This window comes from Perognathus longimembris, chromosome 14 (genome assembly GCF_023159225.1).
Source record: "Perognathus longimembris pacificus isolate PPM17 chromosome 14, ASM2315922v1, whole genome shotgun sequence".
In the NCBI taxonomy this organism is placed as follows: domain Eukaryota; kingdom Metazoa; phylum Chordata; class Mammalia; order Rodentia; family Heteromyidae; genus Perognathus; species Perognathus longimembris.
The window spans coordinates 12,860,491-12,867,356 of NC_063174.1; positions in this window are offsets into that span (position 1 = coordinate 12,860,491).

The window sequence follows — 6,866 nt, forward strand, 5'->3', positions numbered from 1 at the left end:
GGGGCGGGACGGCAGGAGGAAGGGGCGGGGCTGCGTGGAGGAAGGGCGGCGGGAGGGGCGGGCCGATAGGAGGAAGGGGTCGGGATGTGAGAAGGAAGGGGCGGGGAGAAAGGCGGGGCGGCACCAGAAAGGGCGGGGATATGTGAATGAAGGGGCGGGGGGAGAGGCGGGGCGTTGCTGTAAAGAGGCGTGGCTGTGTGGAGAAAGGGGAGGCGGAAGGGGCGGCGCTCCGGGGTAAAAGGGGCGGTGCGCCTGGGTTGGGTGGTTATTAAGGTTAAAATGCCCGCCTGGGGCTCTGCGGAGAAGTGGAGAAGGGAAGAGAAAAACTACTCAGTCAAAGTAGTTGTCACAGGGCTGGGAATATGGCCCAGTGGCAAGAGTGCTTGCCTCATATACATGAAGCCCTGGGTTCCATTCCTCAGCACCACCTATATAGAAAAGGCTAGAAGTAGCTGTGTTAGCCTTGAGAAGAAAAAAAAAAAAAAAAAGCCAGGGACTGTGCTCAGGCCCTGAGTCCAAGCCTCAGGACTGGCACACACACAAAAACAAATTAAAATATTCACATTTGCCAGCCATGTTCACACAGTTGTCACCACAAAAGGACTAGAACAACCTGTCAGGGAGCAAGGGAAGTGTGGTGGCCCTGGTGGCGCGTCCTTCTCCCTGCAGGTCGCAGAAGTGGGGGCCAACTCAAGACTCAGTTTATCAAGGGAAGAGGAGGGATCCTCCAGAACTCTGTCTTTCCTGGTGATCTCTGGAACCCTGTCGTTCGTTCTTTCACTTAGTGTGACAGCTAGTACTGAACACCTTCTGTGTGTCATACAATCATGGTGGTAGGGTGGCCTGGTGGAATTCGCACACTACTTGGATATCTCTTTTCCTCCTACATCTTCTCTACCACCTCATCTCCTCCCCCCTACAACACAGCTCAGTCTTTAGCTGGTTGTTCTTAATGCATTTGCTGCTTCTCATACCAAGAAAAGACCCAAGAAAAATGGGACAGTCACAGCATAGAAAAACATTCAGCCTAGTGGCTGATCCAGGCAATCATGTGCCTCAGTGAGGGGTGGCTGAGAAGGGTAATTCCGCATTAACGAGCATCTAAAAGTCCTTCCAAGCTTAGGCTTATCAGCACTTTATGGAGTAGCCCACAGCCTACATTCAAGAGGCCATAATACCATACATAAATTTCCCTTTCTACAATGTGTATGATACTATTATTTTATTTTAGAAGGAAGGTGGAAAAGAATGTTTGCTTGTCAAGTTTTAATACAATCCTAAAGAAGAAACCAGGCAAAAATCAATGTAGACCTTCAAATAAAGGAGGTCCAAGAAAGAGTAACCTTAACTAAGAACAACATAAAAGCAGTATGGACAATGCCATAAAGGTGGAATGAGAACATTCACAGAAACTAAAGATCCAAGAACAAGAAGGGCAAATAGACAAGTGTTAAGTCTGTATGGTTATCTGTACCAAAATAACATATAAACAACAAAATTTATTTCTCACGTTTCTATGGCTAAGAAGTCCAAAATCAAGACCGGTGCTAGTGGTCACTCACGTAACCCTAGCTACTAAGGTAACTGAAAACAGTAGCGTAGTAGTTCAAAGCCAGCCAGAACAGAAAAGTCTGAAAGACTCCATCTCCAACCAGTAAAATTTAATTTTTCAGATTGTTTTATTTCACTTCAATTTGTCGTTCTTGGAAATCTCATCAACAATGAAGAGAATTTTTATTTTTTTAACTCTTTCTATTTGCAACTACTGGATGTAAAAACTGGACTTTTGTACATCTAAGATACACACAGGTTTCAAGTGACATTGCTTTTCCTGTGTTTTGTTTTATTTCACTTTGTTTTGTTTTTTAAGACACAGTTTTACTATATAGACCAAGCTTGTATCAAACTTTCCATCTGCCTCTGCCTCTGCCTCACATAAACTATACTTCCAGGAACTTACCACCAAGCCCCGGTACCATTCCTAGATCTTGAAACATACTACTTACTACTTCATCATCTACAGAATGATTTCCTCATTCCTCCACAATTATTCCAAGTGACAGTTTTGTTTTGTTTTTAAAGACTAATGGGTGGGGGCTGGGGATATGGCCTAGTGGTAGAGTGCTTGCCTTGTATACATGAAGCCCTGGGTTCGATTCCTCAGCACCACATATATAGAAAATGGCCAGAAGTGGCGCTGTGGCTCAAGTGGCAGAGTGCTAGCCTTGAGCAAAAAGAAGCCAGGGACAGTGCTCAGGCACTGAGTCCAAGGCCCAGGACTGGCCAAAAAAAAAAAAAAAAGACTAATGGGTGTGGTTTGGGATAAATGGGAGGAAGGGAGAGTAAAGGAAGGGGTGACACTAATAAAGGCACATTGTACTCATAAACTAATTGGTTGAATTTAAACCCTTTGTATAACTACTTAAAGGTACAAATATCTAAAGATAATTTAATTAAAACTAAATCAGGGGCTGGGGATATAGCCTAGTGGCAAGAGTGCCTGCCTCGGATACACGAGGCCCTAGGTTCAATTCCCCAGCACCACATATACAGAAAACGGCCAGAAGCGGCGCTGTGGCTCAAGTGGCAGAGTGCTAGCCTTGAGCAGGAAGAAGCCAGGGACAATGCTCAGGCCCTGAGTCCAAGGCCCAGGACTGGCCAAAAAAAATAAATAAATAACTAAATCAGATGCCTGTGGCTCAGACTTGTAATCCTATCTACTCAGGAGGCTGATAGCTGAGGATCACTTTTTTAAATCAGCCTGGGCAGTAAAGTTCATGAGACTCTTATCTCCAATTAACCATGCGTGTACACACCAACAAACAGATGATTGATTGATAGACGTTTTTAAAAACAGTAACAAAAAAAGGCTTAAATAGTAAGAATAAGGAAGAATGGTAGTATTGCTAAGCTGATACAATAGTAAAATGAGCCATCATTATTGTATCATGTTTTTGTAATGTAATATGAAGTTTTGTTATATTTTCCAAAGGTTCAAGAAGAAATTATTGATAGTAATAAAAAAAGGAATAAGGAAATCACTCCTTGACATATACTTCTGTTTGTTAAGTGTGTGTGTGTGTGTGTGTGTGTGTGTGTGTGTGTGTAGGAGGAGGAGGAGGGTTTGAACTCAGGGCCTTTTACTTGTTAGGAAAGCACCCTACAAATTGAACCATTCCTCCAGCCCCTCAATTTTTTACTTTAAGGTCAATTCCATTTATAAAGGCAAGTTGATTTTGACTAACAGTTCTGCAGGTTCCAACCACGATGATGACTTGTTGCTAGTAGAGTCCTGAGGCAGGACAGGAAGTGCAAGGCAAAAGACAGTGAGCCCTCAGGGGCAAGTGTCCTTCCTTCAGTTTTCTTCTCTCAAAGCCCAAAGTATTTCATCATCTTCCAACATCTATTATCTTTTAACTTTCACTAAACATAGTTGAGCATGTGAAGGACAGATCTGATGAGAACAGTGAAATCCATGAGTCTTTACATAATCACATCCAGATGAATTTCTCAAGCACAAAAAAGTAAGTGAACAATGTATTTCTCTTTCTTTTTTTTCAGTGCCTGAGCACTATTCCTGAGGTGCTTTTGTGCAAGACTAGCATTCTACCACTTGAGCCACAGTGCCACTTGCTGCGTAACTGGACATAAGAATCTCACTTTCAACTCATGTGGGGAGAGGGAAAGAGCATATCAAAATCGAGAGACACAGGATAAAAAGACAAACGACTACAAAAGCAATACTTGCCAAACCATTTGGTGTAAACCAACTGAACAACTCATGAGAAGAGAGGGAAAGGGGGAGGAGGGAGGGAGGAATGAGGGAGGAGGTAACAAACAGTACAAGAAATGTACCCAAGGCCTAACATATGAAACTGTAACCTCTCTGTACATCACTTTGACAACAAATAAGAAAAAAAATAAAACCAGCCAATAGAGATAAGTTATCACTGCACAAAAAAAAAAAAAAAAAAAAGAATCTCACTTTCCTGCCTGGCCTAGTTTCTAACCTCAGTCCTCAGCTCTCTACCTCCTGAGTAGCTAGGATTACAAGCATGAGCCACCAGTGCTTGGCTTGAACAATGTATTTCTTTCCTTTTTTTTTTTTTGCATTGTTTATAGTCAAAGTGATTTACAGAGGGGTTACAGTTTCATACATAAGGCAGTGAGTACATTTCTTATCAACTTGTTACCTCCTCCCTCATTTTTCTCCCTCCTTCCCCTCAAACAATATATTTCTAAGACCAAAGAAAGGAATCATACAACATTTTACTAGAATCTGGACAATCTTGCTCTTCTTTTTCTGAAAACAACTTTTTTATATTTTCATTTTCTTCTATTTTATTGTTAGTATGTTTTTTGTTTTTTTTGGCCAGTCCTGGGCCTTGGACTCAGGGCCTGAGCACTGTCCCTGGCTTCCTTTTGCTCAAGGCTAGCACTCTGCCACTTGAGCCACAGCGCCACTTCTGGCCGTTTTATGTGGTGCTGGGGAATCGAACCCAGGGCCTCATGTATACGAGGCAAGCTCTCTCGCCACTAGGCCATATCCCCAGCCCCTTTATTGTTATTATAAATGTGATATACAGAAAGGTTACAGTAACATGAGTCAAGTAATGAGTATATTTCTTTTTGGACATCACCCCTTCCCTCACTGTCTCCTAGTTTTTCCTTCTCATCCTTACCGGTAAGTTGTATAGTTCATTTTCAACATAGTGTCTAGTGAAGGTTGGGAATATGGCGTAGCGGTCGAGTGCTTGCCTCATATACATGAAGCCCTGGGTTTGATTCCTCAGCACCACATATATTTTAAAAGGCCAGAAGTGGTGCTGTGGCTCAAGTGGTAGAGTGCTAGCCTTGAGCAAAAAGAAGCCAGGGACAGTGCTCAGGCCCTGAGTTCAAGCTCCATGACTGGCAGAAAACAAAACAAAAAATATAGTGTCTAGTGAGTACCACTGCTGCATTTGTTCACCCTTAGTCCCTCCATTTCTGTGCCCCGCTCTTACCTTCCCAAAGTCAGACAGATAAACAGATAGAAAGAAAACAAAAACACGAACAAAGGAGAGGGCTGGGAAGGTGGCTTAGCGGTAGAGTGCTCGCCTCACATGCATGAAGCCCTGGGTTTGATTCCTCAGCACCACATATATTTTAAAAGGCCAGAAGTGGTGCTGTGGCTCAAGTGGTAGAGTGCTAGCCTTGAGCAAAAAGAAGCCAGGGACAGTGATCAGGCCCTGAGTTCAAGGCCCAGGACTGACCAAAAAAAAAAAGAAAGAACAAAGGAGAAACGACCTTGCTTCCAGTTCCTAGATCTTGCTCTTCTAAGAACACAAATTACAATATTCATTTATACTTTAAGGCATTTCTCTGTATCTGTTTGTTTTGAGGTTTTTTTTATGTGTTTTGTTTGTTTTGCTTTTGCCAGTCCTGGGGCTTGAACTCAGAGCCTGAGCATTGTCCCTGGCTTCTTTTTTTTTTTTTAATATTTATTTATTTTGCCAGTCCTGGGGCTTGGACTCAGAGCCTGAGCACTGTCCCTGGCTTCTTTTTGCTCACCGTTTTCTGTATATGTGGTGCTGGGGAACTGAACCCAGGCCTTCACGTATACAAGGCAAGCACTCTACCACTAGGCTATATTCCCAGTCCCCTGGCTTCTTTTTGTTCAGGGCTAGCACTCTACCATTTGAGCCACAGTGCCACTTCTGTCTTTTTCTGCTTATGTGGTGCTGAGGAATCCAACCCAGGGCTTCATGCATGCTAGGTAATCAATCACTCTAGTGCCAAGCCACATTCCCAGCCCTGCATATGTTTAATTGATATGATTCTTAAGTAGAAAACTGCTGCCAGGTACTGATGGCTCAAATCTGCAATCCTAGCTACTCAGGATGCTAAGATCCAAGGATGGAGGTAGCCCAGGTAGTCAAGTCCATGAAAATCATGTCCAATTAACCACCAAAAAGCCATTAGTGGAATGGCTCAAGTGGTAGAGCACTAGCCTGGAGCAAAAAGCTCAGGGACATGGGTTGGGAATATGGCCTACTGGTAAAGTGCTTGCATCGTATAGATGAAACCCTGGGTTTGATTCCTCAGCACCACATATACAGTAAAAGCCAGAAGTGGCACTGTGGCTCAAGTGGTAGAGTGCTGGCCTTGGGTAAAAAGAAGCCAGGGACAGTGCTCAGGCACTGTGTTCAAGTTCCAGAACTGGTCAAAAAAAAGCTCAGGGACAGCACTCAGACACTGAGATAAGCCCCAGGACTGGCACTCACGTAGACACACACACACACACACACACACACACACACGTGCTTCTTAATTTATCATGGGTTTGAATATGATTATATTTATTATGAATCTTCAAAAGTGAGATTTAAATACATGTATCAAGAATATTTGATCTTCAAGTTTGCTTTCAGGGACTATCTTTGGGCAACTATTCTAAACACTCTGTGAAAGACTGTCTTCCACATTAATTAACTTAAATACTAATAAGTAACCACCAATAGTGTCTTCCTACCTCAGAGCCTACAGATGTTTCTAAACCAGATTCCAGTACTCTGGATGATGAAAGATGATGAATTATATATGTTAACCACCAGATGGAGCTTTCACCTCTACTGTTCATTTTGCACTATTTTTTTTTTTTATTAGAAATAAAGCAACTGCAGGTTTTTCTTTATTTTGCTGCCCATCTTAGGGCTTGAATTCAGGGCCGGGGCACTGTTCTATAGTGTTTTTACTCAAGGATAGCTCTCTACCACGTTAGCCACCACTCCACTGGTGGCTTTTTGGTGGTTAATTGGAGATAATTGTCTCACAGGCTTTTGAACTATGATCCTCCGATCTCAGCCTCCTGAGTAGCTAGGGTTACA